Source organism: Macaca thibetana, chromosome 20 (assembly GCF_024542745.1).
Source record: "Macaca thibetana thibetana isolate TM-01 chromosome 20, ASM2454274v1, whole genome shotgun sequence".
Taxonomy (NCBI): Eukaryota; Metazoa; Chordata; class Mammalia; order Primates; family Cercopithecidae; genus Macaca; species Macaca thibetana.
Genome location: NC_065597.1, coordinates 31,441,949 through 31,467,103, shown reverse-complemented (window position 1 = coordinate 31,467,103; position 25,155 = coordinate 31,441,949). Strand labels below are relative to the sequence as shown.

General features: G+C 58.9%; 1 protein-coding gene across 1 annotated transcript in view; it reads left to right on the top strand.

Annotated features, from left to right (window-relative positions):
* Positions 1-431: 431 nt before the first annotated feature.
* The window catches only part of KLHDC4 (kelch domain containing 4), a 723,698-nt gene continuing 698,974 nt past the window's right edge, over positions 432-25,155 (top strand). The window contains exon 1 of the mRNA XM_050773655.1: positions 432-435. The gene's annotated coding sequence lies outside the window, so the exon portion shown is untranslated. The remainder of the gene's footprint in view (positions 436-25,155) is intronic.

Genomic DNA, 25,155 nt, shown 5'->3' with positions numbered 1-25,155 from the left:
CCCCCAGATCCAGGGCTGGCCCCAGGGAGACCCCGGAGGAGTGTGAGCGGCTCCTTTTCTCTCAGAAACAGGAACTGGCCCCTCTTTAGCCGGCCAAGTGCTCTGGTAACTCAAGAGCGGGTCGGGGTGGCTCTGGCTGGGGGTGTGGGGAACGTCAGTGCCTGAGAGGAGGGGTGCCCCCACCTGGGCTCCTGCCCCCACGCCTCTGCCCCTCACCTGGCCGCTGCTCCCAACCCTCTTCTCCTCACCTCCTCTTTCAACCTGCTCAGTTTAAGCCTCTCCACCCTTGAGGGTCAGGTTCTCCCGATTCGCCCTGGCCCCACCCCTGGCTCTTCCTCCCCAGCCCCTTGCTCTGCTGGAGAAGATCCCTTGGGTTGCCCCTCCCCTTTCCCTTCTTCCCGACCCCCACTCGCTCCTGGCTGACCATGCAGGGGGCTTTGGGGCTGGCTCGACCTGGGCTTGACTCTCAGCTCCGGCACTCCCTGACTGTGGGATCCAGGCCTTGTCCCAGCCTCTCTAAGCCTGTTTTCCCACCTGTAAAATGGGGATGATCAGAGTCTTGACCTCACAGGATGTGGTCAGAGGGTTAAACAGAACAACGCAAGCCACCTTATGGAGCACACAAACCAGCACACAGTGAGTGCCCCGCAGACGTTTGCTCAGAAGCATGGCATCCCTCTTCCAGGAAGCCCTCCTGGATTGCATGTGGTATGAACTCCTTGGGCATGTGTCTCCATGATCCCGCAATTCTCAAAGGTCGCCTGCCCTTCCACATCCTGGTGGCCATCCCCTGGGGACCGGGAGCCCTGCACACTCGGCTGCACTGCCCAACTGAGTGCCACTGTCCAATCGGGTCTTCTGGCCTCAGTTTCCCCAACTGTAGATGGAGGTTGAATCTGATGGGTCCTTGGGCCTGTCTGTGACACCCTGATATCAATGCTCATGAAGTCCCACTCGCAGCCAGGCATCCCGAGCAACCCGCTCCTCCTCCTTGCGAACGGTCCCGGCCCTTTCAGCTGCAGCCGTCCCTGGCTTGGGGTAGGCGGTATTCCCCTGGTTGTTTCTGCTGTCGTCAGGGCTGGCCCATGCCCTCCCAAACAGCAGGCACTGGCTCTCCCTTTCTTCTCGACCCCTCTGTGGGAAGAGCGGGAAGTGTGGGGTTCCTGGCGAGGGGGAGCTGTGGGAGAGCTGCCCTTCTTCCCCTGTCCCCATCCGTGTGAGTGGAGCCTGGTGCACACGCCCTGTCTTCCCCACACATGGTACCTGCGTGTGGCCCCTGCTTTCTGGACATGGCACTGGGGAAGGACGGCATGGCCGAGAGCTGAACCTGCAGTCGGGATCTGGCTCCCACCTGTGGTCAGGGTCTGCCACTGTGTCCTGTGTGACCTCAGGCCGGCCTCCACCCCTCTCTGTGCCTTCTGCCCTTTGGCAGAGGAGGGCACTGGGTGAGCCCCACAGGCCCCCGAGTCCTGCCTGGCTCAATCCCAGCTCCAAGGCCCTGGCCTGAGAGAGAAGGGTGGGCACTTAGGGCCTTCTGGGTGACCTGAGCGGCTGCTCTGATGACATGACCCTCAGCTGAGGCCTGGCCTTGGGTGAGGGTCTCTCAGGCATGGCGTTGGGGGCATTCCCGGCTGTTGGAGGAACGTTGAGGAGGGGCGGAGTGCTACTGAGGGGGCACATGGCTTCAAGGGGTGGGGCCAGCATGGGCTTCGGGGGCAGGGAGTGGGAGGCTGCTGGGGTTAGGGAGGTTGTCCACACCCAATCCCAGGGCCCCACCTGTCCTACCCTGGACACGAACAAGGGCCAAGAAATATGTGCCATGGGGTGGGACCGGGCTGGGAAGAGCAGCTGGGCTCCCAGGCCAAATGAGGGAAACTGAGGCTCACAGAATCTGCCCAAGGTCACACCGCAAGTCTGGAGAGCAAAGCTGGGGTCAGGATGTTGGCCTCCCGCGCTGAGCTCTCCCCGTCTGTTTGGGAGGCACCAGCCCGTCCTGGGAGCAGCTCGGTCCACTCTGTCGGTTCTCTCCGGCCTCTGGCTGCCCACCAGGGCTGAGCCTGCCCGAGCTGTGTCACCCTGGGCACCATCCCCTGCTGTCTGCATCCCCTTCCATGGCCTGGCACGGCCCCTGCAGCCAGCTGGCCTCACCCTGATGGGTGTGGAGCACAAAGTCAGACGCCATGTGTGCCAGCGCCGCTGGGCAGGGGCCTCCGGTCCCAGGTCACCCGAGACAGCGAGGCTGGGAAAAGGGAGGAGTTCGGCTGTGTCCACAGCCTCTGTGCCCCGGCCTTCATCCTGAGCATCGTGTCTGCCCATCACACCCATCTGGCCCCATTCACAGCGTGGGCAGGCAGCCAGGATCACCCCAAACCCTGGCGGAGCTGAGCAGCCCAGGAGAAAAGCACGGGGGCCTCCCGTCTGCAGTCCTCGCCATACGGGGCCACAGCGCTGCTGCCTTCTGACATTTATTTCACAAACATTCTCCTTTCCTTTTGCTTCAAACGCTGCTGCTTTGCTTAAAAACTATCTGTTACCTGAGTGCTCAGATAAACCTTTGCAGGTAAAATTATATCTGAGATATGGCCCGGAGGGTACGTTTAAGAATACGGTGCAAATTATCAGCTGCATTTATCTTAATTACTTTGGGGGAAAGTAGAGGCCGGTGTTGGAGGGGCTGGGGAATGGTGTTCGTCCCACCTTATCGGGGTGCCTATTTGAGATCCTTTAACAGGAGGGAGATAAGGGGGCACATGGAAAGAAAATGATGTCTTCGAAAATGACAGGGAGGTGGCTGGGGGCGGTGGGGATTTGTGCTTAAAGACGGAGCCCTGCCACCCACTGAAATTGCTGAGAGCTGGCACACGGCAAGAGGCAGGCGAGAACGGCAATCCCCCCTTCTCTGCCGCTCCGTGCCACAAAGGCCAATATTCAGGGGGTCATTACCCAGAAGGACACCAGGACCTCACCAGTGGCCAGGCCCCAACCCAGCTCTGCCCAGTCTCCTAGACAACCCTCCACAGCCTCATCAAGATGGGCCTTCAGCTCTAGCTCCAATGCCACCTCCTCCAGGAAGCCCTCCCTGACCACAGAGCTGTTGCTGTTGGTCCTGGCTCTGTAGATGGTGTCCATTTGCTGCTGTACTGTCCCCTGTCCTCACTATCGGCATCACACCGGTCAGGGCCGCAGGTCTTCTGCTCACCCCCATCCTGGGCCTGGCAGAGAGTTGGTGCTCAGGAGCCCGGGGGCGGGGGGTCCAGCTGGGGCAGCTGTTATTCCTGGGGTCTCTGGTAGCTGCTCCTCTAACCTGGGGCTCTAGGTTAGGGCAAGGGACCAATTCAGGTGGGGTGCAGGGTGGGGACAGGCCTCCCCTGTGAGCGCACACGTGGACACACTCATGCACACATGTACAGGTGTGTGCACAGTTATGCATGCTCTTCCATGCACACACCTGAACACACGCTAATATATGTATACAGCTGCACATGCATATGCACAAGTGGGCTCACACACACTCCCCTGCCGGGCCGTGGGGGGCTTTGGGGCCTCATTTCTACAGGAGACTCTGAGAGCTCCCCAGCGCCGGGAGGTGGAGGCACTGTCCAGTAGAGGTGGGCGTGCGACCGTAGCAGTCTGTCCAGAAATGACTTTGGAGACACAGCCTACCCTCTAAATGTAAATGCCGTACCAGAGCCCAGCAAATGCCAGCTGCCTCCATCAGCACATTTGTCTGAGGGTCCTTCTCCCCTGCCCAAAGGGTGTAGGAAGAAGGACCATGTTGGGGGAGTGAGAACTGTCTGGGGGCCGCCCTGCCAGGCATCTGGCTTGTGGGGACTGGATTGGGATTCATTGGCCTCAGGAACCTTCTGGCGGAGCCAAGGTGAATAAAGCCAGGCGGGTGTCCCAAGGCTGAGACGGCTCGTCCAGGGCGTGGAGGCGGCAGGTGGTTAGAACGGGCGACGGTGCCCACAGCCCCAGAACCCACTTTAAAAACTAAGGAAGGGGGTGCCTTTCTCTCATTGGCCACTCGAGCCTTGGATTTCTAGAACGAGGATCTTTGAGGGTATCTCGGTGTGCCCACTTCACAGAGGGGAACAGTGGCTCAGAAAGGGTGCGGGCCTGCCCCGGGCCACACAGCGGCGGAGCCTGGGTTCTCTCGCCCCTGGCTTTGAGCTCCCTCTCAGTGATGCTCAGGCAGGGTGGTTGGGGGCCTTGCTCTCGGCCTCCCGGGGAAGGCAGAGAAGACAAGCAGCCCTCCAGGTGCCAAGCAGTAGCTCTGGAAAAGGGCAGGCGGCGCCCAGGTCTGCCTTTCTCTCGGAGCTGCAGCCCTCACCCCGTCACACAGAGAAGGAAGCCGAGGACCAGGGAGACTCCATGGGACCCCAGGAGGATGCCCTGTGTGGGTGGGTGGCTGACCTTGACCCGACAGTCCCCAGGCCCTGAGGTAGACCCGACCCCAGGACAGGCGCCTGCTCAGGCTCTGGTCCCCCAAGAGGAGCCCTGGATCTCCTCCCAGGGAGTGAGTGCGCCGTTTCCCTGCAGGACCCTCTGCAGGCTGGGCCCTGTGGAGGGAGCCCTGGAAGGGTGAAGGATGTGTGGCCCTGCGGGGCTTTGATTTTATGGGCAAGGTTGTCACCGTCCCTCCCCTAAAACCACTGATCACCACCTGACTGCTTGTTGAAGATAGAAACCGTCGTTATTCTCCATTACTCTTTCCCGGTGAAGCCCTGTGTGCCGTTTCTCTCGGTAATGGTGGTGCCGTCTGAAGTGGCTTCTTTCAGTGGCCTTTTCTGGGGCCTACCTAGACCCTCTGGGTCAGAAGCTTCGGGCTAGGTCCAGAGCTTGCCTTGGAGATCCTGCCGAAGTCACACACCGCTGAGATTCCGGTGTGACACTGCGAAGCTGGTCTGTGGGCGGTCGGACGGGAGGCCTGGGAGTCTCTTCTGTCATCCGGCGTGGGGAAGGCCCAGCAGGCCCATCTCACAGATGAGGACGCCCAGGCTGCCAGAGCGCAAGTGAACTTCGAGCAGCCGCCTGGACTCCTCCCTGCCGTCAAGTGGCCTCCTGAGAAGGTCACGGCCTCTGGTTTTTGGGAACGGAGTCCATCCCGCCTCGAGTGAGGTTTCCGCATGAGAAACTGGGACCGATGAGGCCCACGTGGGGTCACCTGGTCCTCCCAGTGCCCCAGCAGAGGTTTAATGAGCTGTCTCCTGAGTGACATGATTAATGGGCTTCTCCGAGGCCTGGTGGCTGTGTTAATTACTCTCCTGCCGCTGTGGGGTTCGGAATCATATCGGCCTCTTTTTCAATTAAAAGTGATTATAATTTTACCTCCTAAGGACAAGAGGATTAGTGGAGTGCCCGGGGTGGGAGCTGGGTGGGGATGGGGTGTCCGCACTCTGGCTCTGCAGCGCTGGCAAGTGAGCCATCCTGGGAGGGGCTGGGCTGTGTGCCTGCTGCCCCGGCTCGAGGAAGGGCGCCATGAGCACCGACTGTGTGCCGGGCGTGGCCTTCCAGGCAATCGGTCCAATGATCATGCCGGGCTTGGGAGCTACACGCCTGGAAGAAGCTGTCGGTGCCGGTTTGCAGATGAGGAAATGGGGCTCAAGTGTTAGTGCTGGGTTCCAGGGCACATGGCTTAGACGTGGGGCTGGGACGTGCACCCAACTCTGGCCACTTCCGGGCTCTCTTGCTGCTCCTGGACAAGCTGGGTCAGTGTCCTCCTGCCCCTGGAAGACATCCTGCTGGGTGGCCACCTGGAGTGCCATCTGTGATTTTCCAGACACTTCGCAAAGGGGGCCTGAGCGACGGGGATTGTCACTGCCCTGCCATTCCCACGCTGGGGGCTCAGTCTCAGTGTGTTCAGCTGTAAAATGGGCACAGCACTGCCCCTGCTGCACAGGCCCCTGGGTTCCTAGGACACAGAGCCTTCCTCCCTCCTCCAGCCAGGGGTGGAGTCTTGCTGAGGTTTGAGGAGGGGCTTGGGGGAAGGGCCTTGGCTCCTGAGGTCCTGTGGCAGTGCAGTGAGCGATGGGCTGTTCAAGGCCCTGGGTGGCAGGCTGCGGTGGGGGCTCCTGGCCCCTCTCCAGGACCCTTGCTTAGCTGTGACTGACACTGGCCTGACCGACCCTGAGATCCCAGAGGGCCCCTGATGTTCTGGGTGGTCACCGGGCCAGCACTGCCTCCTGAATCCTCTCAAGGCCCCACGAGGTGGCTCTGTTCCTCCCCATTGCTCAGATGAGAAACTGAGGCTCAGAGAGGGGAAGGGACTTTTCCAAGGCCACACAGTGGGAAGTGGCACCCGGGACCGGAGTCTCTGCAAGGCCGAGGCAGAGCCCTTCCCTGTTGCAAGTGTCTCCTCAAGGCTACCTGGGTCCTGGTGTGGCTGACCCTGCTGTCCCCACTCGCTGTGTGGCCTCAGCTTGTCTCTGGGCAGCTGGAAACCGGAGGCCTGGCTGTGCTCCCTTCGGCCCCGCCCTAACTGGCTGACCCATGGCTCTGGGAAGGCCAGGCTGGGTGGTGGTGGACATCTGGACGGGGCTGTCCTGCGCGTGGACCTCTGGTCACAGTGGCCTGGCGAGGGGCGGCCCTGTGCCGCCTGGGCACTGAAAAGCCCTGTTCCCTGGGGTGGGGGAAGCTATCCCCCAACTGGGACATCCTCCTGGGTTTGGCCTGTTCTCGAGAGCAGGAGGCCACAGCCAGGACAGAGGAGGCCTCTATGGTGCCAACCTGAGGCCACATTGCCTGCCTCTCCCTCAGACCCTCCTGCTTTGGGCCCGCTCCCAGGCCACAGCTTGCTCCCAATCCAAGGCAGCTCTGCTGGGTCTGGGGGCCTCTGCCCTCACGGCTCTCTCCCGGGAGGCTGCCACCTTTCAAATCCCGGCTCCGCAGCATCCCTGGGCCTCCGGCGACTCGAGTCTGTGGTCCCCAGGGCTCTTCAGGGTGGAAGTAAGGAGACCGTGGCCTCCTCCAGGCGCCCCCGAGGCCAGATGCCTTCACCCCGCACCCACGTTTGCTCCCATTTCCCGATGCCCAGCAGGCGTTTGTGTTGGGAACTGAAGCCCGGGCGTGATGGGATCCGTGGCCATGTCCGACCTGGAGGCCCGTGGCCTGTGGGGAGCAGCCTGAACCCAGGTGGGGGCTTTGGGCTTCCAAGGTTGGACTCTACTCTGTCTTCCCGGGGACTCAGGATCTAGGCCCTGAGGGTGACAGGGTGTGGACCCACCGCAGGGAGCCAGCCCTGAGCGCCTGCAGCCTCCAGCTATCCTCAGGGAGTCCCAGACCCAAGGGTGTAGGGAACGCCTGGATGCTGAGGGTCCCAGGCGGCTCCGCTGCACAGTCTTGGGGGTGTCACTGGCCAGGTGGTGGCAGGGCCCTTCTCCTCACCGCTCTTGGCAGAGGCTCAGGGTCACTGTCTCTAAGTGCCACCACAGCGCCTGCTTCCACGGCACCTGCCTCTACCGCACCGGCCACCACACGCACACAGCCCTGGGGGCTGGCCCAGTCGCTCTCCCCACTGTTGCAGAGCCTGTGGAGGCCTCTGTGGCACTGTCCAGGCGCTGAGGTATGGAGCCCAGGAGCTGGGATCTCCCTGGGTGCTGCACCCTCTGGACCACAGCTGCCGTCAGCACTGCCACAATCACCGCATTTCAGAGCTGAGAAGACTAAGCTCAATGCCCAGCTAGAGGCAGTGGTGGGACTGACTGAACCCCGTCTATAACTCTGCCTCCAGTTCTGCAGGACACCCTCCGAGGCTCGCTCCGGACAGAATTGCTTCTCCAGAGGCCTGAGTTCACTGGCAGGCAGGATAGCGGGACCCAGTGGGGCTAAGCAGGGCTGCCACAGAGCCCAGGGCTCCCCAATTTCAGAAAAACTCAGAAAACACATCTGTGCCGGGAAAGCCGTGGTGCCCCGGGCCTCGGTCTGCCAGGGTGCCCGCTGGCCTCTCCTTTGCTGTCTCCTCACTCCCATGCTCCTTCTACCACCTCCAGGGCCCACAGGCGGGTGTTTTGGGGGTGAAGGGAAGGGAGGGGCTGAGGGGAGAGACAGAGCTGGTCTCCTGGAGTGTCACTGCCCAGGCCGCCAGTCTCAGCACCCAGCCATCTCCAGCTGCTCTGCCTCCTCGGTCCCGGCCTCTCATGCACACTGGATTGCAGCTGTCCCATTTATCAGGTGCGTGCGGGGACCCAGATTTTAATTAGCTTTAGGCACGACTATGGCCCCCGTGCCTTGGATAAGGCAGAGATAATGACCCAGATTTGTTCAAGGAGGGAGCAATGGGGATGCCACACCGCTGACACCTGGCCTGGTGACACCGTGGTGGGCCCTGGGTCTCTCGGTGACCCTCCCACTCAGGTGGGGGTCACAGGGCTCCCATGCCCGCAGTTGGATAAGCGGCCACTGCTGCCCGGACCCCAGCTGTGGCTGTGGCTGTGGCTGCCAGGACACAGAGCACAGTGGCAGGCTTTCTGATTTTTCAGGAAAAGCCAGAAATCCAGGTTATAAAGTGAAATCTCCCCATTTTAAAACTTTGGCAAGAATTCATGTAAAACAAGGAACTACTATGTGGGCCAAAGCCGTGGGCGTGGCTTATGGCATGTGAGCGTTCTCTCTGGGCTGCACATTTTCCAAGTGTCCCCGCCCCGACGAGGTCCCCCATTCACCCACTCGCTCTTTCCGGTGGATTAACCGAGCATGGAGACATTGCTGTGGATGAGACAGACTGACAGACAGCCCTTCCTGCTCCCCACTCCGGCCGCATGCTGACATCCCGGGGGCCCAGTCTGGGGCAATTCTAGGACGGAACAAAGGTCCCTGACTCTGGCTGGGTCTGGGCTGCTGTGCCCAGGAAACGTCAAGGGTTTCTGGAACTGCCATCGAAGCAGGAAAAGCCTTCACTGGCAAAGACCTCATGAGCTCCGATGCAGCAGCTCAGAGAGGTTAAGCAAGGTGCTACAGTCACACAGCAGGCTGTGGAGAGGGCACTGGGAAGGGAAGGTGGGCACCAGGCTGCGCAGAGGCCTGCATGCCCAAGTGGGGCTGGCGGACGTGTGTTACCTCGGGCCTGGGACTGGAGAGGGGCTGGCAGAGCAGGGTGGGCCTGGGGCAGGGGCCTGGTGGGCTCCTGATGGAGGGTGGGGCTCTATGCTGTCTCCTGCCTCCCCTACCGCCCCCCGCACCTCCCTGGCCTGAGGCTGACTTGGCTCTGTCAGGAGACCGAGGCGAGACCAGCAGGGACTTGGGACCTCAGGTCTGCCCAGTGGGGCAGTGGCCCCCAGCTCCTTCCCAGAGCCTTTGGCCTCCCCTCCCAGGGCCCTGGCCGTCCACAGCCAGCAGCTGGACCTGGCCTTGCTGTCCCACACTGCACCAGGGCTCCATGAATACCAGGGTTTCGTCTCTTCTGAGAAGGCAGGGCAGGCTGGTGGGGGCCCTGTGAGGCCCCCAGGATGCTGAAGGGAAGAAGGGGACCCCAGGTGTGGGGTCCCCTATGGCCCTGTTCAGCTGTGACCGAAAGGGAAACCAGGTGGGAGCCTCATGCACACCTTACAGATAAAGAAACCAAGCTCAGAGAGGGTGAGACACTCACCATGGACACAGAGTGAGAGGCCCCAGGCCCCAGAGCACTTGGGCTGGCATCCACCCTGCGCCACCTCAGGCCACTGCTGTCTCCTGCCCAGAAGATTTTGACACCTGTCTCCAGCTTCCTGGGGCTTCCTACACCCCATTTTACCTGAGGCAGGCCGAGGGGTCCTTCCAAACACACCTGAGGCTGCACCCATGCGCGAGTGCCATGCTCACACCCACCCCTGCTTACTTGAACCCCTGCCCATTCACACCCCTGCCCACTCACACCCCTGCCTGCTCACACCCCTGCCCACTGGCACCACTGCCCGCTCGCACCCCTGCCCGCTCGCACCCCTGGCCGCTCACCTGCCTGCCTGAGCCCAAGCACACACATCTCCTGTCCTTGCCCCTGCTGCCCCACCACTCTTGCTCGCCGCTGCCCCTGGACCACCCGCCGGGGCTGCGTTGGGCTCTGGAGCCCTCGGCCCAGATGCTGGCTCGCTGGGGTCTGAGCCACCCCCACGGAGCCGCCCACCTGCGTCCCTGTGTCATTGTCTGTGTGGCACTTTCACCCTCTGAAGTTGTCGTTGCCGAGGTTGGGTGGCGGGTGGGGAATAGTGAGGTGTGGGCCGAGGTGTGTCCCCCAAAAGCAAGTCCTAACCCCAGCACCTGTGAATGTGACTTTACCTAAAAACAGGGTCTTTGCAGATGTGGTTAGCTAAGAGGAGTCACACTGGATTACGGGGGCTCTACATCCAAAGACACGTGTCCTTAGGAGAGGCCCGTGAAGAGGAGACAGACACAGGAGGAGGCCACGCGAAGACGGAGTAAGGTGGCCACGAGCCAGGAATGCCTGGGACCTCCAGGGGCTGGAGGAGGAGGAGGTGGGAGGGACCTTCTCCAGGGGCCTGAGCAGGAGGTGGCCTTGCCCACACCTGTCAGGTCATCGCTTCACTGCAAACTTCACCACGAACTGCACCGTGAACTTCACCGTGACCACGTGACCTGCACTGTCAACGGCATCATAGACGCCACTGTGAACTGTGTGACCTGCCCCGTGAACTTCACCGTGAACAGTTGGGCTTCCCTGATCTGCTAAGTCGCCTTCCTTTCCCCACCCCCACATCCAATCCATCAGCAGCTCTGCCTTCTAGAACCCAGCCTTTTCTAGTATTTGTTCTGAACCCCCTGACTCTCATCTCCCACTGGACACCTGGCACCCCCTTCCTGGGCTCTGCTGCACACCCTGCTTCACCATCATCCAGCAGCCAGAGCCGGCCTGGAAGACCTGCGCTGGGCCCACCCCCCAGAGCCCTCGAACGCCCTGCCCTGCCCTGCCCCTGCCAGATGGCCACCGCACCTGTTGCACTCAGGCCTCCACTCACAGGCCACTGAGTGAGGACCTCTGATCACCTTGCCCAAGCTGCCCGCACATGTGGGCCCCGGCCTGCTTTTCTGAGCTTTGTTTGCATTTTCCTCACGCAGTGCTGCATACGTGTGAACACATGCATTTTGCATCTCCATTCAAAAGCTGTGCGTGAGTGCACACATTCATACAGCATGTGTGCATGGGGTGCACATGGCCTATGAGGAGAGTGTCCTCCACCCTGAACACCCAGGACCCCTCCCCGGCTGGCCCCTGCCCCTGGTGAGGGTCTCTTCCTCCCACACTCCCAACTGCTGCCCTGCGCACGTGGGTGACCCGCCTGTGTCCTGGTTGCTGCCCCGAGGACACAGGTGACTGGCCTGTGTCCTGGCTGCTGCCCTGAGGACTCGAGTGACCAGCCTCTGTCCCAGCTGCTGCCCTCCCGCTTTCACGTTTGTCCAGCCGTGCTCAGTCTCTGTTCATCCTCCAGTTCTTGAGTGTCTCTGAGGGAAGGATGGACATCCTGCCTCTACCTCCATTTCACAGCTGGCCCAAAGAGACCCCATCATCATCGCCTCTTTGCAGGTGGGGAAACTGAGTCACCATGAGGTCAGGAACTGGCCCTCCCCGAATGCTGACCTGAGCCTGGACACATCACATCACAGGTGGGAGAGCCCCCAACTCCAGGCCACACTCCCGGGGTCTCTGGTCCCATGACCCTCCCCACAGCAGAGGGGACCCCAGGGAGAAGCTTCCTTGCAGGCCCAGCCCCAACCCCATCTCCCCTGCAGCTAGGGAGGGCCCCCTGCTGGGCTGACCTTCAGCCCACACAAGCCCCAGCTGCTGGCTTCAGTGAGGCTGGATAGGATACAACAGAAAACCCCTCCCTCCGCGCTTCCCTGGGAGTGTTTTTCTTTCATCATTTGGAGAAAAAGTAGGGAAGAAATGAAGAAAGAGGGATATCTGCCAGTGGCTGGAAAAGGCACTGGGACCATGTTTTCCTTCAATGGTGCATTGGGTGCTGGGCACAGGCGGCCCCTCTCTCGGGCCAGCTGGGGTCTGCAGGGACGGCGGCCGGGCGGGAGGGTCAGGGCCGGCCTGGGAAGCCCATGTGGCCCCGGCAGTAAGCCTGGAAGGGAGAGACGATTCCGGAAGAAAAGCGGGGAGACACCAGTTCAGTCCTGAGCAGTGAGTGCTGGCGGGGCGTTGGCAGTCTGGGCGGGCATTCCTGAGCCTCGTGCTGACCCTGCTTCGGTGAGGGTTCCACAGTGACAGCCCCTCCCTCTCATTCCTCAATCTTTTTCTCCTTCCAACTTTGTTTCTTGAAAACTTGCACTCCCTTTGTTCCAAATAGTACTAAGGGGGCCGGGCACGGTGACTCACGCCTGTAATCCCAGCACTTTGGGAGAACGAGGCAGGCGGATCACCTGAGGTCAGGAGTTCAAGACCAGCCTGATCAACATGGTGAAACCCCATCTTTACTAAAAATACAAAAATTAGCCGGGCGAGGTGGTGTGCGCCTGTAGTCCCAGTTACTGGGAGGCTGAGGTAGGAGAATTGCTCAAACCTGGGAGGCGGAGATTGTAGTGAGCTGAGATTGCACCATTGCACTCCAGCCTGGGCAACAGAGTGAGACTCCTTTGCAAAAAAACACACACACAAAAACAAAAGAAAGTACTAAAGGGTGCTCAGGGAAAATGAGGCCAACACCTTAAGAGGTTGAGACACAAACCACAAACCAAAAAGCTTACAGGAAGTCTAAGCTCTGAGCTTCCTGGCCACCAAGGCAAAAAGGGAAAAACACACAGTGAGCTTGTCTGTTCTATGACCTGAGCAAGGGGAGTGAGTGCCCGTGTGTCAGATGCTCAGATGCATGCACTCGTGTGACGCCACAGGCACATATGTGCAGGCATGGCCGGGCGTGTGCACGTGGTTTCTATGTCCTACCTGTGATATTGTCTTAATTTGCACAAACCCGTACTCAGAGAGAGTGGGCACCAGCAGGGCTCCGCAGGAGATGCCCACGCCCTCAATTCACAGATGGCAACGTCTGAGTAGCAGCAGGGCCTGTGGTGTGACCACCCTGGGGGGAGTAATTTAAACCTGGGCCCACAGGTGGGACTTGGGGGCTCGAAACCATCTCGAAATGCATGCCAGGCCTGGAACCCAGGCTCTGCCACATGCCAGCCATCTGAGCAAATGACTCGCCTCTACCCATGCCTCAGTTTCCCCTGCAAAAAATGGGGACAAGGACACAGCCACACAGGGTTGAAATGAAGATGAGATCAGACGTCCGATGCACAGGGCCTTGTTCAGTGTTGGGCACTTGGTGATTCCTCACTAAAAATGATCAGTCAGGATTCTGAATTAGTGCGTTATTGGCCATGCTACAGATAGAGAGAAATGCCGATGTGGGTCCGCCCCATCCCCATCCAGCCTCGCTCCTTCCTTCGAGTAACATTGGGAAGAGGGGATCATGAGCCCTGCCATGATGCCGGCTCCCAGCTCAGAGCTGCACGCAGGTGCTGGCCACAGGTTCCGGACGGATCCCTGGAAGTGTGAACGCAGCTGAGACAGTTCCCAGTGACTCAGGAGCTCCCACTCTGGGGGCCCAGCCCAACCTCACCCCTTTGGGAGCTCCGAGTCGCAGCCGCCCGCTCAGGGACAGCTAGCCGCAGAGTGCTGGGCACACGCCTCAGTCCTGGGGCCACAGGGGGTAGAGAGAGAGCAACGGCGCAGGCATGGCGGTCACAGCGGTCAGGGCGGGCTTCTCAGATAAGCACTGTCCCCAATATCACAGGTGCGACTCCTGGTCTTTTAAAACACATGTTTTCGCTGATTTTTAAGGCAGAAAGATTGTAGAAAATGAGAGAAAATGTCCACTGAGGGGGACCCACGAGGCACTGGGTGACCTGAGGGGCCCTGAGCAGCCGCTATCGCGAATCAGGAGACCCGGGGGCCGACGGGGGCAGCTGTGGCACCAACCCTGTGTCATCCCCAATCAAGAAAGCAAAACACTAACAGTACTCCAGGCACAACCCCATCTTTGTAAAAAGGCAAAGAAAAGGCACCTCCATGCCCAGGTGCACACACAAAGCAGACTGTGTGGGTCTCGGAGGAGGCAGGGACTGCAGGCGCGTGGGGGCGGCTGCCCCTCTCCTCTCCCTGTTGAACCCTCTGCGTCTCAGTCCCTCATCCTGGGCAGGGACAGCTTTTGCAATGAGAAGAACCAAAGCATGGGTCCTTCTGATAACCTGGAAATCGTCTGCTGAGCTGCAGGCGGCTGGTGCAGGCTACCTGGACCCTGGCCATGGGCAGCCCCCGAGGCAGGGAGGAAGACAGGATGGCCACAGGGGGCAGCGGGGGCTTCCCAGCGTGGGGGGCACTGCAGGGCACTTGGATAGGCAGGTAAACTGAGGCACAAACACACAGGGCCATCCTGAGACACATACTACACACAAAGCTGCCTTGGAACACACACATGTGTACACGGATGAACACACACGTGCGCACATACACGGCCACCCTGAGACACACCCACGTTTCTGCCCTCCCGCCCCATTTCCCGTACTCAGCTCTGGGCCCCACGGAAGGGCGGTTTCCTGGGCAGTCCCACCTTTGGCGAGGCTGGGCAGGTCGTCGGGCCTGGCTGGACACTGTGGCTCGTGGTGGCGTGGTCGGCTCCGGGCTGCTCCCTCCCGGGCCCTGTGGAAAGTTGTCCCTGGCTCCCGCCACCTTCCAGCTTTCCCATCTCAGCTGGTTTTAATTAGTTTCCTTCAAAGTCCCCAAAAGCAATTCAGCCACGTTAGCGCTCACCAGCTGCCAAGACGCTCCGATGTGTGTGTGTGTTTTGGGGGCGGGGGTCGGGAGGACGCAGAAACCATCTTGCGTTGCTAACTGCAGAGGCTTTTCCGCTTCTGAGGCCAAGAGCTGCAGGGCTGGAGGCGTTTCTGGCCTGGGCTGTGGGGCGGGCTGGGCAGGGCTTGGCAGGGCGGGCTACGACCGGGACGGACGCTGTGGCCCCACCGAGGTGGCTCGGAGTGCCGGGAGCCTGCACACCCGCATGCACTTCCTGGGGGTACTCTGAGCACCCACAGGGTCCACAGGGCCCAGCTGCACCCTCTGCTCTGCTCTCACGAGTGTTTGGTGAAATCTCATTGGTGTTCACTTCCCTGGGGACCTGTGTCCACTCTCTCCCCAGCCCTTCCCACCGGAATCCCCTCCAGCCCCTGAGGCCCAGATGCAAATGCCCCAGCGGCTGGGTGAGGACGCCAGGGAGGCAGATGGACCACAGGGCACGCTGGGGAAACTCATGGCCCATCCCAAGGGGCGGCAGCGCCCAGCCCCACCTGACTGCTGCCGAAGGTACCACGGGCCCATGTGGCCACTCCTCTCTGGTTTCCAACAGAAGCTTGGATATTCTTGTGCACTTCTAATATTTTAAAAACAGCGGTGGCCAAACCACAGCGGTAGCCCAGGGGCTACCAGTGTGACAGCCTCGTCCTGTATGAGGCCACACCCAAGGCTCAGGTCTCAGATGCTCTTGCTCTGCTCTCCTCATCCTCCTTTCTAGCCCTGGCCCATCCTGTGGCTGCAAATGTCCCCTCCGTGCGGACATCTGTTCCTTGCGTGCCCACCACCAATCTCCCATTGTTGGCAACAGCACCTCAAGCATGCTGTGTGGAGCGAACCTCCCCTGCCCCGTGTTCCTGTGGTTCCGGGGGGGCTGACCCCTCCCCGCCCTGTTAGACTGGATCCTCATGCTGATGTTTGAACACCTGGATCCAGCTATGCCTGAAGTCCCCCTGCACAGCCTGGTTATGTAAGCCAATAGAGTCCTCTTTCTGCTAAGCCTATTTGGAGTTGGGTTCTGTCCTCCTGAAGCTGAAAGGTGTCCTGACCAACAGGACCCCACATGGGGACTCACATGTGACCCAGTTGGGTGCCGATTTTGTCCTGGGTCTGCTGTGCATCTGCACTGGCTGTCCTGAGGGCCTGACTCAGCCCTGTGGCCCTAGCTACCTTTCTCTTCATAGTGCCACTCACACTCACCCCTCTGGGTGGTCTGTGCCTCCTTCCTGCAGCGTCCCTCTGTGCCCGCCCCTGCCAGCACATGCACTCATTTGCATAGCAGCAGGTCGCGGGCAACCACCCTGCACTAGAGCCTTCCACCTGTTCCAAGGCCTCCCAGTTCTTCCCCTGCAACCTGAGCACGGGTGACATCCCCACCGTGGCTCAGGCGTGACGGCTGCCCTTTCCTCTCCCCACCACGAGGGCCTAAGGAACACGGCCAAAGGGATATATGGGTGGACAACTTCAAACCAGCTCCAGTTTAAATCACACAGGTGAGCAACTCACTCGTGCTGGTGAGTCACAAACAGCACATGCACCACCAGCGCCGCCCAGGGCCAGTCTGTGGTGCCTCTCAAGGGCTGGCTGCGGTTCTTGTTGAAGTCCCTACAGGCGAAATGACCTGGTATCTAGAATCTGCTTTAAAAAGCACAGCAAGGATAAGCATGGGGGCAGAGACAGATGACGCCAGGCTGCCCAAGGCTCAGCACCTATTGCAGCCGGGTGCTGGGGGTGTAGGGCTGTGACGTGTCACTTGCTGCTTTTGTGTATGTTTAAAAAGGTCCACAATAAAAGTGTAAACACAAAGGTCCTGTAACACAACAATCACCAGAAACATCCCAACTGCTTTTCTAAGGATCTCAGAATGGCAGGGGAGCTAAGTTGGGGGGCTTTGGGCCCCCTGGCAGTGCATAGGCTCTGTCTGCACTGTCAGTGTGGGGGTGGAGAGGCCTCTGGGGTGCTCTGCAGCACCGTCCCAACCCACAGAGCTGAGCGGGTGGGAAGAGCGCGGTCCCTCCTTGCCCACCAGGAACCCCTGAATTTGCTTTTGAACCAGGCTGAGGAGTGTCCTGGTACTGAGGGGAGGGGGCACCTGAACTGAAAGGGGGTCGGGGGCGTCTAGACAGACCCAGGGCTTGGCCCCTAGGGAGGATGGAGAATGCTTTGTCTGCACCAGGCTACTTCTGAGACTAAAACAATTCAAGTTATAAGTTTGTAACAATTGCAGAATGGAAAGGGTCAACGATCCAGACAAACAAACGGTACAAACTGTGGGGGCCGAGGGCAGGAGGCCCTGTGCCCTGTCCCAGCAGCTGCTCTGCCACCCTCACCTGCCCCTGGTTCCACCCTCCCTGTCCTCTGGAAACTGAGGCCTGGATGGCAGCTCACAGGCCCGGCTGCTGACCCCGAGACCTGGAGCCCTCTGCCCTGTGTTTCAGCAGCTGCTCCCGAGACGGCGGTGTGAGCTCTGTGGTGCCTGGGAGAGCAGTGACCTGCCCGATCCCACCACTGTCCAAATGAGAGCCCGTGTTCACCCCATTCAACAAGTGCGAGATGGAACCCAGAGCCACCAAACCCACGCAGAGGATTTTAACATAACCATTAATAACACTGTGTTAAAAAATGAGAAGTCCAGGGTAAATGCTCACCCAGAACAGGTGTGAGACAGCAGGGACTGTTCTGGGCAACCAGGATGCATGGCCACCCTGCGGAACAGAGCCCTGGCAATGGACGGACAGGAGCGTCCGGCACGGCCACTGGCCGCGGGCTCCCAACCGCACTCAGCCTCCACCCAAGGTTCTCTCCTGGACTCCCTGATCCCTCCCATGCCTCTCCTTCTTAAGTGTCTGGGCCTTGTAAAGTTAAAAGTGCCTGGATGCACCGTGTCTCCCTCGCATCTGCACTCTGCAGGTGCACGGCATCTGGTATGCAGGGCAGGTGCTGCCATTTGCTGCTTCATTTTCCCAGGGCGGGTCGGCCTTTTGATGGGGTGTTCCTCTTCCGGGGGGGTGGTTCTCAGCTGGAAGAATCAGCAGAGCCCAGGGAAAGCCTGACTGGTGGAGTGACCCTGGGTCAGCCGCTGCCCCAGCCTGGCCTGCCTCAGTTTTCCCCACTGGTAAGATGAAGTGCATAAGGGAGTTCAGTGGGAGATGAGCCCAGCTCAGCAGAGGCCCTGGAGCCGGAGGAATAATGTCCAGAGGTGGGCGGGGGCCGGGCCCCATTCTGTGCCCTCAGATCCTGGCAGGGCTGGCCTGGCATGAGAGAGGGCCCTGAGAAAGCAGGTGATGGTGGAAGCCCTGACCATGGGGGCAGACCCAGGTCAACAGCAAAGGGGTCTGGGCTGAAACCAGCATCTGGGGAAAGTCTCTACTCACAGAGGGAAACCAAGGCCCCTGCAGGGACACACTGTCCCTCTCCACAGGGGCCTTTGAACACAACATGGCCTAGGTAGCATCCTCTCCCCATGCTGGTGCCCCCAGACTGTCTCCTCACCATCCTCCCTTCCACTGCACTCCTGTGCCTTCACGGTCCAGCCATGGTGCCGCTCACAGCACTCAGCATCCTCAGCATAACTGGGGTCGAGTTCTCGATCCACCTGTTCACCTGGTGAATCTGCTTCCTCCACTAGACAGGACACTCCGGAAGGAGACGGTAGAGTAGGACAGGGTCACCACTGTGTTTCTGGTGCCTGGCACAATGCCTGGCAGACTGCAGTCACCATCCAGCATCTGCCACCCACTCATTCCCCCTTCCATCCATCCATTCACCCACCCATCCATCTACCATCTCTCTATCCATCCATCCATGCACTCACCCATCCACCTACCCATCCACTCACGTATCCATCCATCCACCCACCATCCACCCACCATCCACCCACCCACCTGTCCATCTACCATCCATCCATCCATGCACTCACCCATCCATCTACCCATCCACCCACATATCTATCTATCCATCCATCTATCCATCCATCCACTCACCCATCTATCCATCCACTCACCCATCTATCCATCCATCCACCATCCATCCACCCATGCATCCATCCATCTACCCATCCATCCATCCATCCATCCATCCATCCATCCATCCATCCATCCATTCACCCATCTATCCATCCATTTATCCATCTATCCATCCATCTACCTATCCACCCAAGTATCCATCCATCCACTCACCCATCCACCCACCCCAGCATCCATCCATCCATGTATCCACTTGCCCACCTGTCCATCTACCTATTCATCCACCCATGTATCCATCCATCCACCATCCATCCATCCACCCATCCATCCACCCATGCATTCATCCATCCATTCATCCACTGACCCATCCACCTACCCCAGCATCCATCCATCCATCTGCCCACCCACGTATCCATCCATTCATCCCTCTATCCATCTGTCCATCATCAGGACTAGAATCTGGATCTTGGGCCTACAAGTACTCTATTCTAGCCCTTGGCTTACTGCAGGGCTGAAGGTGCGGTGGCATCCTGGAGTAAGCCACTGCCCTACTGTCCCCCACTGCCCAGCCTCAACCAGAGAGGCCCTGACATTGTTAGGCTGGACAGCATGGCTCCCGTGGCATTGTCTTCTACTGCTTTGCATGCCCCAATGCTGGGAGAAGAGATAAGCTGCCCCTCTCTTGCATTTACTCTTGGTCATCTCTGGGTCCCATGGGAGAGAGAAACTGTACCCAGCCTTCGGGGGTCTGAACGTACTTTTCTGCTTGAGACTACTGAGTGTCCAAGGGCCTCATCAGCCAGGGTCAGGGAGGGGCTGGGGTGGAGGGACCAGGCTTGGTGGGGGACAATGACCTCTTCTTTTTACTTCTGTGGATACCCCTCTATCCCCCTCCAGTCCACAGAAGCAACCCCTGGCCTGTTGTTCAGCAGGACTGTTTCTGGGCCCCTACATCTCCTGCCCCTGGCCACCCCCCGGCCCTCTGCTTGGTCACTAGTTGTGGTAACCACTGTCCTGGTGTTACGAAGATGCTCCCAGGTAATCCTGTGAACAGGATCTGAAGAGATTCTCCCCATTTTATCCAGAGGTGGGGTGACCTGCCCAGAGACAGACTGTTTGCCGACCCACAGGCGGCCTTTGGGTGCCATCCCAGCTTGCCCTCAGCCTCTGGAATGGGGCCTTGCACTGCCGACCACATGGCTATGGGGACAGAGCTAGCTCTGGGTCCAGCCGTTGCTGCTGCTTTGTTTTCACAGCTGAGAGGAGGGACTGATGTGGAGCAGTTGGGTCCCTGGTCCCAGGAAGGCCTTTGGGCTCGCCTGGCTTAGAGGTTCCGGAAAGCAGGGACGAGCAAACTGCTTCCAAGACCCACAGCAGCTCTGGGATTGTGCTCCTTCCTGGTCTGGCCAGCTCCTGCGAGCAGCATTGGGAGCTCTGACAGGTGTGAACTGGCAGGGCCTCAGTCTCCCCATCTGGAAAGTGGAGCCGTTTTTGCAGCAGGCCAATTTTGCAGCAGGCTTCAAGGTGCCAGGCCTGGGCACATTTTGCTGGGCTCTCGTGGGTGGGGCCACAGGACGCTGAGGCTCCAAGGAGGGCAGAAGGGGTCCTGTGTGAGCTAGGGCAGAACCGGAGCTCGCACTTGGGCCTGCTGACCCAGATGCCAGCCTCCTTGCTGGGTGCCCGTCCTCACTTGCCATGAGGGCTGTCGGCTCTGCATCTCCCCAGTGATGGCACGATGGCAGTTGCTGCTGATGAACGGCTGGCCCGGACACTGCCTCCCTTCACCCCACGTCCCTGCCACGCTTCAGCCGGCCCTCACTCATCCTGTGAGGCAGGCACGATGGTGGCTCCTATTTTCCCAACGAGGAGTCCGGGCCCAGGGAGGTGGAGTGACCCGCATGGGATCCCAGAGCTCCTGGAGTCTGCCGCTCTAGGGATCTGCTTCTCCTGAGGTGGCCCCAGCCCTGGGTAGAGCCCTGGGGAGGAGCAGCGGGCAGAGGGGCTGCCACCCTGGCTGCTGTCCCAGGTTCCACGCCTCCTGTGCACTCCTGCGAGATTGGGCCTCGGGTGAGAAGGAAAGACTGGGAGACTGGGAACTCCATCCGGAGCAGAGAGGGGCGCACAGCTGGCTCAGGCTGCAGGAGTGAGGCTGGGGGCAGCTCACATATGTGGGGCCTCAGCTCATACCTGTCCCCAGCAAGCGTGTTCTGCCATCGAAAGTGTTTGGTTTTAGGTGATTTTGAGCTGCCGGGAGGCACCACAGACACTCGTTTCTGGTTCTTGTGAGAAGGTTGTCCCTGCTCTGGCCTGGCTGTCCCATGAGGGTGGCTCTGTCTGCCCCTGCCACCCACACCTGGGCTTCTCACGCAGCCCCCTCCTGCCTGGCCCACGGGCATCTGCCTGCGTGACCTGTGGGCCCACAGGCCCAGTTTAAATTCCAACACTGCCATCTGGTACCTGTGACTCTGGGCAAGTAATTGAATGTGGTCCTAGTCTCTGCATTGTGTCCCATCCAGACATGGAGTGTATCCTTGTCCCCAGAACTTGGCTGGCCCCAGACTTGCTTTGATCATTGGGATGCGGCAGATGTCATGTGAGTCTGGAGACTTTGCCATCACATGAGGGAGCAGAGGGGAGCGAGGGGCCCAGGCCCAGCCTCAGATGACTGCCAGGCAAACACACAGAGGCTCTTGGGCCATTGGGCTGCTTCCCAAACTGCCAGCCACATGCAGCCCCTGGGTGGCCAGGTGAGACCTGCAGAAGCACCACAGTCAACCTCAGACTCTTGGAACATGGGAAGCCATTGCCGTGTGAACCTCAGCGGTGGGGCTGCTTGTTACGCAGCAGTTGAAAGTGGTTAACGTCTCTATGCTGTGTTTTCTTATCTGTTAAACAACGTGAAAAACAGACCCCTGTGTGTGGGGGTGGTGGTTTGCTGTGGGGATGAAATGAGGTGGTGCAGGTCACCGTGAGTGCAGACAAGTGACTGTCATCGTTTGCTTTGTCCCTGACCCATGAAAGCGACACTTTCCTCAGATCTGCCCTGACCTTTGGTCACGAATCCCAGCCCAGACGCCCTCGGCTACTGCGAAGGATCCAAGTCCAAGTCCATCCTGCTGGCCCATAGGTCCCTTCGTCTGGGACTCACGTGTTCCCTTCATCTGTGGCTCACATGCCCTTTTCAGCCGTGGTTCACGTGTCCTCTCATCGGTGGCTCACACCCGCCCTTCATCTGTGGCTCATATGTCCCTTCATCCGTGGCTCACATGCCGCCTTCATCTGTGGCACATTTCCCTTTGTCTGTGGCTCACACGTTCTCTTTATCCGTGTCTCACACACCCCTCATCTCTGGCTCACATGTCCTCTTGTCCATGGCTCACATACCCCCCTTCATCTGTGGCTCATCGGTCCCCCTTCATCCATGTCTCACATGTCCCTTCATCCGTGGCTCAGGTGTCCCTTCATCTGTGGCTCACATGTCCCTTCATCCTTGGTTCACATGTTCCTTCATCGTGGCTTGCATGTTCCCTTCACATGGGTTCCTTCATCCCTTCATCCGTGCTCGCATGTTCATCCTTCATCCCTTCATCCGTGGCTCATGGGTTCCCCCTTCATCCATGTCTCACATGTCCCTTCATCCATGTCTCACATGTCCCTTCATCCGTGTCTCACATGTCCCTTCATCCGTGTCTCACATGTCCCTTCATCCGTGGCTCATGGGTTCCCCTTCATCCATGTTTCACATGTCCCTTCATCTGTGTCTCACATGTCCCTTCATCCGTGTCTCACGTGTCCCTTCATCCATGTCTCACATGTCCCTTCATCCATGTCTCACATGTCCCTTCATCTGTGTCCCACATGTCCCTTCATCCGTGTCTCACGTGTCCCTTCATCCATGTCTCACATGTCCCTTCATCTGTGTCTCATGTGTCCCTTCATCTGCAGCTCATGTGCCCTCCATCCGTGGTTCACGTGTTCCCTTTGTCCGTGGCTCATGTGTTTTCCTTAGTCTGTGGCTCGTGGTGTCTTGCGTGTGTGACCTGAACACAGGACCAGTAGTGAGGAGGGTGGTGGAGGGAGCACAGCCCCACCCGTCACTCTAAAGAGCTGCACATCGCAGCCAGGACGTCTGACACCACAGCAGGGGGCAGGGATCGGAGGCTGTTGAGAGATCACCTCCTCCAGCACTTTCTGGGGCTTTGTTTCGCTTTCTCTGACCTGGCCCTGTCCAGAGGTTAATGGAGGCCTGGCCCTGCCAGGCTGAGGAGGAGCTGCACCACCTCCTGTGCCCGGCTCTGGGCAGGGCAGAACCTCTGACCCTGGACCTGACAGCCAGGCCCCTGACATGAGGGGCTTGATGACAGGCCATGAAGCAAAAGCTGAGTTCCTCTCTTGACCTTGACTCTCACTCCCAGGCACAGTCTCCAAAGTGTCTGGGATGCAGGGAGTCAGAGGCTGTCCAGGGCGGGGATATCCAACATTCTTTGACACTGACACCGTCGTTCAAATGACCAGAAGAAGAGATCTTACAGAGGAGAATCTCTCTCTCTCTCTCCTCGCGTATATATCTATATATATATCTATGTGTCTGTATCATTCTCATCTATCTATCTATCTATCTCTTATTTATATCCATCCATCCATCCATTGCACATATACACACATACCACATACATATATGCCTCTATAAATATTCAGATTTGGATTTATATGGTGGGGCAAAGACTGCTAACATTGAGATACACGACCTTGTCCTTTAACCCCCTGAGAATCCTGAAATTTGCCAGCTCCATCGATCTCCTTTAGCCGACCTTCCCCAGCAGTCTTCTTAGCTGGGACGGGGGCAGGCAGACCTGCGTGGCAGAGGGAGAGAGATGATGAAGGAAAGGCACTCCCAGGCCACAAGCCCCGAGTGGGGCTGACCCTGTCCCAGGTCCCAGGGTGGGTGCATCGCCCAGTCTCACAAGCCAGGGCACCACGTTCATCCCAGGGCCATGGTGATTGCTTGAGGGTGGGCACCGGGTCCGCCAATGAGAGGCTTCCCTGGGTCCTTCGCTGGAACTCATAGGAGGAGGTACTTTTGCTGTGCAGGTCAGATGGAGGCCTGAGCCCTGGGGACCACTTAGCCTCCCTTCAGGAGGGTCTCCGCTTGGCCTCTCTGCAGGGGGGTCTCTTCTTGGCCTCCCTGTAGGAGGGTCTCCGCCTGGCCTCCTTTCAGGAGAGTCTCTGCTTAGCCTCTCTTCAGGAGGGTCTCTACTTGATCTTCATGTAGGAGGGTCACCACCTGGCCTCCCTTCAGGGGAGTCTCTGCCTGGCCTCCCTGCAGGAGGGTCTCTTGAGTTTGGAACTGATGTGCAGAAAAGCAGAGCCAGGAGATGAAGAGAGGTGGACACCCACCGGCACTGTCTGAGAACCTGGATTTAGCTTTGCCTGAAGTCCATCATTCCATGGACCTTTCAGTCTCACAAGCCAAGAAATTCTCTATTGTGTTCTATGAGTTGTGTTTCTATCACTCACACTTGACAGACCCGAAGTACAAGCACCTGAAAAACACAGCTTGACTGTCACACTGAGGGTAGGATAACAGGGAGAAGGGACGTGGAGTGGATACGTGACAGATGGTCCTGGGTCTACCCTCAGACCTAAACTCTGCTGCCTGTGGGCACATGGCTGGAGGCTGTCACCTGCAGTGGGGATAACTCCAGAGTTCACTTGGGTGGCCCAGGGTCAGGACCCTTGGGACAAGTGCAGAGGACGGGCATGGGGCCTGTCTGAACACAGCATGGGCTTTTGATCCATCCAGGCCAGATGTGTGGCCTGCCTGATGCGTGTCAACATCCTGTGCCATGTGCACCCCGCATGGTGGCAGCTCTTACTGGCATTGGAATGGCTCAGCATAGAGTGAAGATCAGACTCTAGAGCTTCTGCCTCCAGGTTTTGATCCCTTCTCCTTGCTGGTCATACAGCTCTGAGTGAGGCATTTAGCTTGTGAGCCTCAGGTGGGAATTATAACATTATAACGTTATCTACCCAGAGGGTTCCCATGAGGATCCCCGACACCAACGAACCTGGGCAGGTCAGAGCAAGGTGCCTGGTATGTCATACCCAAGAGTGGCACACCCAAACTCAATAACATACCAGTTATATAATTTACATTTGTACATATATGCAATTATATATTTATACAATATGTGTAACATATGTTACCTAGGTATACACACAATAATATCTGTATATATGTGTGTATCTTTCTACCTACCTACCCATCCAGCCATCCAGCCATCCACCCACCCAACCATCCAACCATCCATCCATCCATCCATCCATCCATCCATCCATCCATCCGTCCACCCATCCATCCATCCACCCATTCATCCACCCATCCATCCACCCATCCATCCATCCACCCAT